Source organism: Sminthopsis crassicaudata, chromosome 1, assembly GCF_048593235.1.
Source record: "Sminthopsis crassicaudata isolate SCR6 chromosome 1, ASM4859323v1, whole genome shotgun sequence".
Classification (NCBI taxonomy): Eukaryota; Metazoa; Chordata; class Mammalia; order Dasyuromorphia; family Dasyuridae; genus Sminthopsis; species Sminthopsis crassicaudata.
This window is the reverse complement of record NC_133617.1, coordinates 307,059,029-307,073,337: the sequence shown is the minus strand read 5'-3', so window position 1 is coordinate 307,073,337 and position 14,309 is coordinate 307,059,029.

The window sequence follows — 14,309 nt, the reverse complement described above, 5'->3', positions numbered from 1 at the left end:
TTTTTAAAGTGGCTTAATTTCTCTTCTGAACTGCTGTTTTATAAGCAGAGAAGAGCTAACAGTCTGTGCCAGATTCTTCTATCTCAGTGGCTTCTCTGATCCCAGAGCCCTCCCCAGCGCAATCGGCGCAGCCTGTCAGCACCCAGCCATCTGTGCTGGCCCTTCTTCTTCCTCCCCTGGGAACTGACCTTTCCTGTTGAAATTCCAGATTCAATTCAGCTGGAAAGTCGTGCTTCCAGTCCTTGTGGATTCTATCAGTCCAGCGCTATTTCTGAGGCTGGTTTTATCTAGTTGGTAGTGAGGGAAGAAAGGAGCTTAAAGAATCGCGTGTATCTTCTCTGCCATCTTGGCTCCGCCCCCAACTTCTCTGTTCTTAAAAAAAAAAAAAAAAAGTTTTTGTGGTATAAGGACCTTATGATATATTTCATATTCTAAGTATTGAAAAGGAGCATGTCTTTATTTTTTTTTTCTGGAGCTATATGCAATTTGTAGTTCTTTACTGTTTCTATGGTCTTTTTTAGACATGCTTCTAACATTTGTTCCTCAGGTATATATCCCATTATACCATCCATGTATTATAACAACATAACTTTTGGAAATTATTTTCTTACTAGAGTTAAGAGCAGTAGCAACATACATTTGACACATAGTAGGGCTGTTTTTATTCCCTGTGGCAAAACTGTCCATTCATATATTTTATAAGGCTCAACTAAGTTAATGCTGGGCACTGAAAAGGCAAATCTTTTCATATCCTCCGGGATAAAATAGAAACAGTCCTTAATATCTATAACCCAAAGAGGCTGGGTAGAAGATGCAAATCCAGGCTGAAGAGTTTCCACAGTTTCCATCTGTTCATTTACTCTTCTTAACTCAGTCAACATCCTTGATTTTCCAATTTTCTTTTTTTACAACAAATACAGGGGAATTCCAAAAATTTAGAGAAGATTGTAAATGTCCTTATTCAAGTTGCTCATAGGGGCTGGACAAAGCTACTGCATGGATTATGCTGATTGTGTAAGGGCCCCTCCTATTCCTCTTCCTCCCTCCACCAAAGAAGGGGAACTTGAGGGGGGAGGGTCATGAGATGGGGAATGCCGTAATGGCTCCTTCTGTGGAACATCACACTCCATAATTTCATCAGCACTGTACTTAACTTCTTTCTTGTCTGATTCTTCATGATTTTCAGCTATTTCATCAGTACCATCCCCCTTCCTGCTCTTTCTCCTTTTTCCTTATTCTAAAATTTATGTAATTCTTTAAAGCCAATTGTATTATATTACATATAAAGAATGTTTCTTCAAGAATTGAATCAGGGTCATTGTAATTGTAATATTCAATTAGTTGCTCTCCCACTAATTTCCAAATATCTGGCTCTAATTTTTCTTCCTTAGAGAACCAAGGAGATAAGTACTGTAATGTTTCTAAGAGTCCAGTGATATGTTTCCAAGTTACAATTAAACCATGTTTTTTGTTAGCTTAATTATGCAGTCTACACACTTCCCTTGGAGTAGGGAAGGCTCTTTTATAAGCATTTGTCCCATTTCAGCTGAAATTCTAGTTTAGCCCTTACTAAAGTTTCCTGCTTATCTATTTGTTAATAACTCTATTTCTTGGTAATGGGGACTTCTCCACTGAACTCATGATTATGTCAATAGCACTCTTGAGTGTAAATCCTTATGTCCATGTTTGGGGGCCAAAATTTAATGTTTAGGCTAGCTTTCTGGAGGATTTTATGACCAGCCTTGGTTTCAGCAGAATAATCACCATAAGAATAGTCAGGAATAAAGTCCAAAGTTTTACTGTCCCCTTTCCAGTCTGTATTTGTCATAGTCTAACCCAGTTTCCTCTGCCAGTTATGGTTGGCCAGTCTCCTTTTTTAGTCTGAATTTGTCCCTAGTTTAAATCCCTATTACATTCACATCAACTATAGAACTATTATATCACCATGGTAAGTACTAAGTATATGTAAACTAAATAACCATTGTCTCATTAATTCCACTGAGTTAACACCTTTGTTTCAAGTATACTTCTCTACATTCAACTATGTAAGATGCCCCACTATGGCAAAATCTAAGAACAAAAAAAAATTAAATAAATACATATAAATTACCAGAATTTATATATGCTAACAAAACTCAGCAAGAGGAGACAAAAATTCAATTTAAAATAATTGCATACGTGATAATATACTTTTAAGTCTATTTATAAAGACAAACTCAGTCATTGTGCATACTAACAGCAATAAAAATTATTAAAAGCTTGGCTATTTGGATCAATATAATTCATCCCAATTACTCCAAAGTATTCATGATGAAAAAAAGTTATATCTACCTTCAGAGAAAGAACGAATGAATTGAATGCAAATTAAAATATAATTTTCTCATTTTTTGTGTATAAAATATGTCTAACATGTTTCACATAATTTACATTTATCTAAGAATAAATTATAAAACACTTCATATAAATGAAGAAAAATCTAAATATTTGGAGAAATCAAATATTCACAGATAATCTGAATCAATATAATAAAAATAATTCTACTTAAGTTTATTTACTTATTCAATACCATACCAATCAAAGTATTCAAATATTTCATATAACTAATAAAACAATATCAAACTTATCTGGAAGAACAAAAAGGTCAAGAATATCAAAGAGAATAATTTTAAAATGTGAAAGAAGACACCTATCAGTTCCAGATTTCAAACTATATTATAAAGCAGCAATCATCAAAACAATCTGGCATTAGCTAAAAAAATAGAGTAATATATCACTGCAATATATTAGGTAAAAAATATACAGTAGACAATGACCACAATAATATATTATTTGATTAAGCAAAATATTCAAATTTTAAACATAAGGATACAGAAATGGAAAAAAAAAGTTGCTGTGAAAGGTGAAAAACTAGACATAGCAGATATTTTAAACTTTATATCAAGCTAAGATTAAAATGCGTCCATGATTCACTATAAAGGTAATACCATAATCAAATGAACTTGTGGGGTTTATGAGGAAGGAAAGAATATATGACAAAACAAAATGGTCAAAGGGTCACTGGGAATAAAACTGATAATTATGATTAAGTGAAATTTAAAGGTTTTTGCAGAAATAAAACTAATGCAGCCAAAGAATGAAAATAAGAAATTAGAGGACACATTTTTCCAATATATTCTCCTGACAAAAACTATATATTTTTCAAATATGTTTGGAACTGAAATAAATTGATAGAAATAAAAGTCATTCAAACAAATGATAAATTAATAATCTGAACTTGTAATTTTCAGAAAAAAATCAAAACATTCAATAGCCAAATGAAAAAATTATTCTAAATCACTACTGATTAAAACAATACAATTTAAAACAATCGTGTAATATCACCTCAAAATTTATAGATTGGGTTAAATGAAAGTTAAGGAAAATGATGACTTCTGGAGGGAATGTTGAAATCTTGGAACATAATGGACCATGGGTAGATTTATGAATTAGATCATTCATTTTAAAGAATAATTTGGAGGGCGGAGCCAAGATGGCGGAGAGGAAACACACGACTCAGTGAACGTCCTCACTCCCTCACAACCAATTAGATAAATTAAGTCTCAAAATTAGCTCAGGACTGATAGATACCACAAGGACTGGAAGCACGACTTACCAGCTGAAGAGAATCTGGAGTTTCAACAGGAAAGGTCAGTTCTCAGGGGAGGAATAAGAAAGACCAGCACAGACGGTGGGGTAGGGGCACACTGCGCCCATTGCGCTGGGAGGGGCTCTGGGATCAGAGAAGCCACTGAGGTAAAGGAATCTGGCACAGGCTATTAGCTCTTCTCTGCTAATTATTTAGCAGTTCAGAAGAGAAAGCCAAAATATTTTAAAACTCAGATTAGATTTTCCCCAGACCCTGGGGGTGACTCAGGCACCAGGGGGTGTGGCCTCAGCTACCTCCTGAGAATAGTTAAGAGACTGACAAGTGGGTGGATACGGCCCAAGGCAACACACACTGCCTAGCTTAGCTGGAGGGAGTGGAACTCAGCTCCAGGAAGTCCCAGAGAAGCGGAACCTTTGAACTAGGGACCGCGGTTTCTGGCAGACACTTCCAGTTTGAGCACAGGGGCTTCTCACGTCACCTGCTGCAGACATCCACTCCCCACCCGGACACATAGGCTGAGCTTCTTGCTGTCTTCACTATTCTACGCCCTCAAAGCACAGCAGTGCTAATCACCTCTGAGGCACTTCCAGGGAGGGGGTGGGGAACTCTCTCCCAGAGCTCTCTCTTAGCTCAGGCTCAGGAGCCGCTGCATCCATCCCGTCTGGGAGGAAGCTGGTAAAGAAGTAAATAATTTCCTACCCCAGAGACAGACCCCAAAAGATTTTTTTTAAGTATGAGCAAAAAAGCTAGAAAAACAATAGATTCCTTCTATACAGAGAAAGAGCGGGTGTCCAACCCCGAGGAAGTTGACAGCAGAGAATCAGATAACAACCTAAAGGGGAACGATTCCTGCCCCCCATCACATAACTCTCTCCTAGAAGAAGCTCTTAAGAAATTGAGGGACATCGAAGAAAAATGGGGAAAAGAAAGGGAAATTATGATAGAGAATAACAATGTCCTGAAATTGGAGTTGGAAAAAATAAAGAATTCACAGGAGATGCAGGGAAACAAAATTAGTGAATTAGAAAAGGTTAAAAAAACACAGGAATGTAGGATTTCTGAATTGGAAAAGATAAAAAAGTCTCAAGAAAATAGAATTTCTGAATTGGAAAAAGAAAATAATTCTCAAAAAAAAAAATTAGGGAAATGGAAAAAAACTCAATAGAGCAAAATAATTCATTTAAAAACGAAATTGGGCATTTACAAAAAGAACTAAAAACTGTGAAAGAAGAAAATAACTCCTTAAAAGTCAGGATGGAACAAATAGAAATGAATGATTCACAGAGAACCCAAGAATCAGTCAAACAAAACAAAAAAAATGAGAAGCTGGAGAACAACGTCAAATACTTACTGGGAAAATCTATAGACCTGGAAAATAGATCTAGGAGAGATAATCTGCGGATTATTGGACTGCCAGAAAACTATGACCAAAAAAAGAGCCTAGATTCTATTTTACAGGAAATTATCAAAGAGAACTGTCCAGAGATAATAGAAACAGAAGGGAAAGTAGATGGGGAAAGAATTCATCGAACTCCTTCTGAAATAGACCCTAAAAAAAGAACACCACGGAATATTGTGGCTAAGCTGCAGAATTACCACACAAAGGAGAAAATCCTGCAAGCAGCTAGAAAAAAACAATTTAAATACCAAGGTGCCACAATAAGGGTCACCCAAGATCTGGCTGCCTCCACATTAAAAGATAGAAGGGCCTGGAACCTGATATTCCGAAAGGCAAAAGATCAAGGACTGCAACCAAGAATGAATTACCCAGCTAAGTTTAGCATCTTTTTCCATGGAAGAAGATGGTCATTCAATGAAACAGAGGAATTCTATATGTTTCTAAGAAAAAAACCAGACTTAAACAAAAAATTTGATCTACATCCACAAGACTGAAGAGAAACAGAAAAAGGTACACAGAACCCTTGAGAACTGTAACTTTGTTGTGGGTATATAAAAAATACTCAAGGATAATTTGATTTTACTGATATAAAAGAAAAAAAGGGGGGTGTAGTAAAGGGAAGGAGGTCGGTTCAGAAAAAGGGGAAGGAGTGATAAAAAGAGGGAAACTACATCCCAGGAAGAGACATAGAAAATACACCATATCTGAGGGAACTTAGTGAGGGGGAGAATCATTGTGTGAATCTTATTCTCATCAGAAGAGGCTCAAAGAGTAAATAATTAACATATTTGTTTTTCAGAGAATTTTCTCTCACCTCATTAAAAGGGGGGAGAGGAAAAGGGGAAAGGAAAAGGAGAATAAGTGAAGGGACTTGGAGGGAGGGGGGAGGGATCCTAAAAAAAAAAAAAAAAAAAGAGGGAGGGTTGCGCGTCACAAGGGGGGTCTGTAAATTAAATATCGGGGAGGGGGATCAGGGGGGTCAAGGGAAAAAAGTATAATCTGGGGATAATACGATGGCAGGAAATACAGAATTAGTAATTTTAACTGTAAATGTAAATGGGATGAACGATCCCATCAAACGGAGACGGATAGCAGATTGGATCAAAAAGCAGAACCCTACAATATGTTGTCTACAGGAAACACACTTAAAGCAGGGAGATACATACAGAGTAAAGGTAAAAGGTTGGAACAGAGCTTATTATGCTTCAGGTAAAGCCAAAAAAGCAGGGGTAGCTATCCTTATCTCAGATCAAGCAAAAGCAGAAGTAGATCTCGTTAAAAAAGATAAGGAAGGAAACTATATCCTGCTGAAAGGTAGCATAAATAATGAAGGCATATCAATACTAAACATATATGCACCAAGTGGTATAGCATCTAACTTTCTAAAGGAAAAGTTAAGAGAACTGCAAGAAGAAATAGACAGTAAAACTATAATAGTGGGAGATCTCAACCTTGCACTCTCAGATTTAGACAAATCAAACCACAAAACAAACAAGAAAGAAATTAAAAAAGTAAATAGAACATTAGAAAAACTAGGTATGATAGACCTTTGGAGAAAACTGAATGGCAATAGGAAGGAATATACTTTCTTCTCAGCAGTTCATGGATCCTATACAAAAATTGACCATATATTAGGACATAAAGATCTCAAAATTAAATGTAGGAAGGCAGAAATAATAAATGCCTTCTTCTCAGATCACAATGCAATAAAAGCTACATTCAGTAAAAAGTTAGGGGTAAATAGACCAAAAAGTAATTGGAAACTGAATAATCTCATCTTAAAGAATGACTGGGTGAAAGAGCAAATTATAGAAACAATTAACAATTTCACCCAAGATAATGATAATGATGAGACATCATATCAAAATCTTTGGGATGCAGCTAAAGCAGTAATAAGGGGAAATTTTATATCTTTAGAGGCTTATTTGAAGAAAATTGAGAAAGAGAAGATTAACGAATTGGGCTTACAACTTAAAAGGCTAGAAAAAGACCAAATTGTAAACCCCCAACCAAAAATTAAACTCGAAATACAAAAATTAAAAGGAGAAATCAATAAAATTGAAAGTAAAAAAACTATTGAATTAATAAATAAAACCAAGAGTTGGTTTTATGAAAAAGCCAATAAAATAGATAAACCTTTGGTAAATTTGATCAAAAAAAAGAAAGAGGAAAATCAAATTGATAGTCTTACAAATGAAAAGGGGGATCTTTCCACCAATGAAGAGGAAATTAGAGAAATAATAAGGAGTTACTTTGCCCAACTTTATGCCAATAAATTTGATAACTTAAGTGAAATGGATGACTTTCTCCAAAAATATAGGCTCCCTAGATTAACAGAGGAGGAGATAAATTGCTTAAATAGTCCCATTTCAGAAAAAGAAATAGAACAAGCTATTAATCAACTCCCCAGGAAAAAATCCCCAGGGCCAGATGAATTAACATGTGAATTCTACCAAACATTTAAAGAACAATTAGCCCCAATGTTATATAAGTTATTTGAAAAAATAGGGGATGAAGGAGTCCTACCAAACTCCTTTTATGACACAGACATGGCACTGATACCTAAACCTGGTAGATCGAAAACTGAGAAAGAAAATTATAGACCAATCTCCTTAATGAATATTGATGCTAAAATCTTAAATAAGATATTAGCAAAAAGACTTCAGAAAATCATCTCCAAGATAATACACTATGATCAAGTAGGATTTATTCCAGGAATGCAGGGCTGGTTTAATATTAGGAAAACTATTAATATAATTGACCATATTAATAATCAAATTAATAAGAACCATATGATCATCTCAATAGATGCAGAAAAAGCATTTGACAAAATCCAACATCCATTCCTACTAAAAACTCTTGAGAGTATAGGAATAAATGGATTATTCCTTAGAATAATCAGGAGTATATATTTAAGACCGTCAGTAAGCATAATATGCAATAGAAATAAACTGCAACCTTTCCCAGTAAGATCAGGAGTGAAACAAGGTTGCCCACTATCACCATTACTATTCAATATAGTACTAGAAACGCTAGCCTCGGCAATAAGAGCCGAGAAAGAGATTCAAGGAATTAGAGTAGGAAATGAGGAAATCAAACTATCACTTTTTGCAGATGACATGATGGTATACTTAGAGAACCCCAAAGACTCTGCTAAAAAGCTACTAGAAATAATTCAGAATTTCAGCAAAGTGGCAGGATACAAAATAAATCCACATAAATCCTCGGCATTTTTATATATCACTAACAAAATGCAACAGCAAGAGATACAAAGAGAAATTCCATTCCAAACAAATGTTGAGAGTATAAAATATTTGGGAATCCATCTACCAAAGAAAAGTCAGGAATTATATGAGAAAAATTACAAAACACTTGCCACAAAAATAAAATCAGATTTAAATAATTGGAAAGACATTCAGTGCTCTTGGATAGGCCGAGCGAATATAATAAAGATGACAATACTCCCCAAACTAATCTATTTATTTAGTGCTATACCAATCAGACTCCCAAGAAACTATTTTAATGACCTAGAAAAAATAACAACAAAATTCATATGGAAGAATAAAAGGTCAAGAATTGCAAGGGAACTAATGAAAAAAAACTCAGAGGAAGGTGGTCTAAGTGTACCTGATCTAAAGCTATATTATATAGCAGCAGTCACCAAAACCATTTGGTATTGGCTACGAAATAGACCGGTAGATCAGTGGAACAGATTAGATACAAAGGACAAAAAAGGGTACATCTATAGCAATCTAATCTTTGACAAACCCAAAGATTCCAACATTAGGGATAAAAATTCATTATTCGGAAAAAACTGTTGGGAAAACTGGAAATTAGTATGGCAGAAATTAGATATGGATCCACACTTAACACCATATACCAAGATAAGATCAAAATGGGTCCATGATTTAGGCATAAAGAGGGAGATAATAAATAGATTGGAGGAACAGAGGATAATCTACCTCTCAGACTTGTGGAGGAGGAAGGAATTTATGACCAGAGGAGAACTAGAGATCATTATTGATCACAAAATAGAAGATTTTGATTACATCAAACTAAAAAGTTTCTGTACAAATAATACTAATGCAAACAAGATTAGAAGGGAAGTAACAAATTGGGAAAATATTTTTAAAAACAAAGGTTCTGACAAAGGTCTCATTTCCAAAATATATAGAGAACTGACCCAAATTTATAAGAAACCGAACCATTCTCCAATTGATAAATGGTCAAAGGATATGAACAGACAATTCTCAGAGGAAGAAATTGAAACTATATCCACTCACATGAAAGAGTGTTCCAAATCACTACTGATCAGAGAAATGCAAATTAAGACCACTCTGAGATACCACTACACACCTGTCAGATTGGCTAAGATGACAGGAACAAATAATGACAAATGTTGGAGGGGATGTGGGGAAATTGGGACACTAATACATTGCTGGTGGAGTTGTGAAAGAATCCAGCCATTCTGGAGAGCAATCTGGAATTATGCCCAAAAAGTTATCAAACTGTGCATACCCTTTGACCCAGCAGCGCTACTACTGGGATTATATCCCAAAGAAATACTAAAGAGCGGAAAGAGACATATATGTGCCAAAATGTTTGTGGCAGCTCTTTTTGTTGTAGCTAGAAACTGGAGGATGAATGGATGTCCATCAGTTGGAGAATGGTTGGGTAAATTGTGGTATATGAAGGTTATGGAATATTATTGCTCGGTAAGAAATGACCAGCAGGAGGAATATAGAGAGGCCTGGAGAGACTTAAATCAACTGATGCTGAGTGAAATGAGCAGAACCAGAAGATCACTGTACACTTCAACAACAATACTGTATGAGGATGTATTCTGATGGAAGTGGAAATCTTCAACATAAAGAAGATCCAACTCACTTCCAGTTGATCAATGATGGACAGAGGTAGCTGCACCCAGAGAAGAAACACTGGGAGGGGAATGAAAATTGTTAGCACTAATATCTGTCTGCCCAGGTTGCATGTACCTTCGGATTCTAATGTTTATTGTGCAACAAGAAAGTGATATTCGCACACATGTATTGTACCTAGACTATATTGTAACACATGTAAAATGTATGGTATTGCCTGTCGTCGGGGGGAGGGAATAGAGGGAGGGGGGGTAAATTGGAAAAATGAATACAAGGGATAATATTATAAATATATATATATATATATATATATATATATATATATATATATATATATATATATAATAAAAAAAAAATTAAAAAAAAAAAAAAAAAAGAATAATTTGAATGTACACCTAAAGAAATATAAACCACATCCCTTGATTTAGTGATATAAATGCTAATGATGCAACTATATCCCAGAGAGATAACAACTAAAAGGAAAATGGTGTTAAAATATTTATTTCAGATCTTTTTGTGGTGGCAAAGAATTGAGAATGAAAGAAATGCTCCTTAACTGGAGAGCAGCTGAAGTATCTGTGGTAGATTATTTTCATGGAATATTGGTGTGTTATGACATAATGAGCAAGATGGTTTCAGGAAAATCTATTAGAAAATCATGACAAGTTTCTGGGTACAAAATAAATCCACATAAATCCTCAGTATTTTTATATATTACAAACAAAATACAACAGCAAGAGATACAAAGAGAAATCCCATTCAAAACAACTGTTGAGAATATAAAATATTTGGGAATCCATGTACTAAAGAAAAGTCAGGAATTATATGTGCAAAATTACAAAACACTTGCCCCCAAAATAAAGTCAGATTTAAATAATTAAAAAGACATTAAGTGCTCTTGGATAGGTCAAGCAGATATAATAAAGATGACACTACTCCCCAAACTAATCTATTTATTTAGTGCTATACCAATCAAACTCCCAATAAATTATTTTAATGATCTAGAAAAAATAACAACAAAATCCATATGGAAGAATAAAAGGTCGAGAATTTCAAGGGAATTAATTTAAAAAAAATCAGATGAGGTGGTCTAGCTATCCCTGATCTAAAGATATATTATAAAGCAGCAGTCACCAAAATCATTTGGTATTGGCTAAGAAGTAGACTAGTTGATCAGTGGAACAGTTTAAGTTCACAGGACAAAATAGTGTACAACTATAGCAATCTAGTGTTTGACAAACCCAAAGATACCAACTTTTGGGATAAGACTTGATTATTTGAAAAAAAAAAAAAAAACTATTGGGAAAACTGGAAATCAATGTGGCTGAAATTAAATATCGACCCACACTTAACACCATATACCAAGATAAGATCAAGATGGGTCCATGATTTAGGCATAAAGAATGAAATAATAAATAGATTAGAGGAACATAGGATAGTTTACCTCTCAGACTTGTGGAGGAGGAAAGAATTTATGACCAAAGGAGAACTAGAGATCATTATTGATCACAAAATAGAGGATTTTTATTACATCAAATCAAAAATCTTTTGTACAGGACTTCCGGCCAAGATGGCAGCGTGGAGGCAGACAGCTGCTTGAGCTCCTCGTTTTCTCTCAGAACTTACTTCATGACAAGCCTCTGACTTAATGCTTGACCCAGAAAGAAATCCACAAATTATCACCAAGAGAAGACATCCTTGAAAGTCGCCAGAAAAGGTCTGTGTTTGCTCGGGGGAGGGTCAATCAGACTGGGCGCAGACTGAGGGCAGGCAGCCAGAGCAAGACAGGCAGCTCACACAGCTCAGACCAGAGGGGGAGGGGTGTGATCTCTGCCGTTTCTGTGAAAGGGCTTTTGCCCCAGTGTGGATGCTTCGTCTTGGCAGCAAGCCAGGAGCAGCAGAGAGGGTGTAAACACTGGAGGTGAAGATTAAAACCCCAGAAAGCCAGCGTCTCTCAGAGCCCGGCCACCCCCAACCCCCACCTGGACTGACTCGGTGGGTTCTCAGAGCCTCAGAGCGCAGACTCAGTACAGTCATTGCTGTTCTGTTAGTGGCTCTCTGCTGCCCTACCCCCAGTCTGTAGAGGAAGCCCATTAATACCATCCAGCCCTATCCCCCGCAAAACAGACCAATTGTTTCTCTTGTCAGTTTGTTTTCTTTGATTCCTACTCTGACAAAATGAACAAAAAATTCAAAAGGGCTCTAACCATTGACAGCTTCTGTGTGGAGAGGGTGCAGACTTCAAATGCTGAAGAGACTAGGAACAGACTGTCCCCAGATGTATCCCCTGGGAGGGATATAAGCTGCTCCTCAATACAAAAGAACCTCATAGAGGAAATCAAAAAGGCTCTCACAAGAGAGCTGGAAGAGAAATGGGAAAAGGAAAGGGAAGCTTGGCAAGAGAGCCTGGAGAAGTCATCCCATGCATTCAAAGACAGAATGGATAAAGAAATCAAATCATTGAGAAATAAGATTAGTGAGCTGGAAAAGGTAAACAACTCCAAGGAAAACAGGATTAGTGAGCTGGAAAAGGTAAACAACTCCAAGGAAAACAGGATTAGAGAGCTGGAAAAAGAAATCAGCTCTCTAAAAAATAAAATGGATAAAATGGAAAAAAATTCCATAGAAGATAAAAACTCAATTGAACAATTACAAAGAGATATAAAAAAAGTGAGTGAAGAAAATACATCATTGAAAATTAGACTGGAACAAGTAGAAATGAATGACTCAAGGAGAAACCAAGAGGGAGTCAAGCAAAACCAGAGAAATGAAACAATTGAAAAGACTGTCAAGTACCTTACCAGAAAGACAACAGACCTGGAAAACAGATCCAGGAGAGACAATTTGAGAATAATCGGACTCTCTAAAAAATGGGAGGAAAAAAAGAGCTTGGACACCATTTTCGAGGAAATTATCAAAGAGAACTGCCCAGACGTTTTAGAAACAGAGGGTAAAATAGACATTGAGAAAATTCATCGATCACCTACTGAAAGGGACCCTAAAATCAAAACGCCAAGAAATATAGCGGCCAAGTTCAAGAACCATCAGACAAAGGAAAAGATATTGGAAGCTGCTAAACAATTCAGATATGGAGGATCCACAATAAGGATAACACAGGATCTAGCAGCGTCCACATTAAAAGAACGCAGGGCCTGGAACATGATATTCCGAAAGGCTAAGGAACTTGGTATGCAGCCAAGAATAACTTACCCAGCAAGAATGAGCATCGTTTTCCAGGGAAGAAGATGGACATTTAACGAAATAAATGAATTCCATCTATTTTTGATGAAAAAACCAGACCTACATAAGAGGTTTGATCTTCAAATACAGAACTCAAGAGACTTCTAAAAAAGGTAAAAAGAAATCTTGAGAACTATACTTCTGTCAAAAAAATATGTAAAGAACATATGTACAATTTGTCTTAGAAACTAGAGGTAGAAAGGAGATTATATCATAAAAAAGTATAAAGTGGTGGTACTACATCTCATGAAGAGGCAAAGGTAACCTATTATATCTGAGAGAAAGAAAGGAGGGAGATGAACATAGCGTGTATCAATAGACATATTCGATTTATGGTGAAACTTCTTCCACTTCATTGAAAAGTGAAAGGGAAGGAGTAAGCTAAGGGGAAGGGAATACAGTAATTTCGAGGAAAAGGGGTAAAATAAGGGGAGGATCTTTAAGGTGGGGGAGGGATCCTAAAAAGGGAGGGCTGTGAAAAGCAAGTGGTGTTTACCAGTTTAATACTGGATAGGAGGGTAAAAGGGAAGGAAAGGGGAAAAGCATAAGCAGGGGTTTATAGGATGGCAAGCAATATAGAATTAGTCCTTCTAACCATAAATGTGAATGGGGCAAACTGCCTCATAAAGAGGAAGCAGTTAGCAGACTGGATTAAAAGTCAGAATCCTACTATATGTTGTTTACAGGAAACACACCTGAAACAGGATGAGACATTCAAACTAAAAGTAAAAGGGTGGAGCAGAATCTATTATGCTTCAGGCAAAACCAAAAAAGCAGGAGTAGCCATCCTCATCTCAGATCAAGCAAAAACAAAAATTGATCTAATTAAAAGAGATAAGGAAGGGCATTATATCCTGCTAAAGGGAAGCATCAATAGTGAAGCAGTATCAATATTAAACATGTATGCACCAAGTGGTGCAGCATCTAAATTCTTAAAAGAGAAATTAAGAGAGCTGCAAGAGGAAATAGATAGCAAAACTATAATAGCGGGTGATCTCAACCTTGCACTCTCAGAATTAGATAAATCAAACCACAAAATAAATAAGAAAGAAGTCAAAGAGGTAAATAGAATACTAGAAAAGTTTGATATGATAGATCTTTGGCGAAAGCTAAATGGAGACAGAAAGGAATATACTTTCTTCTCAGC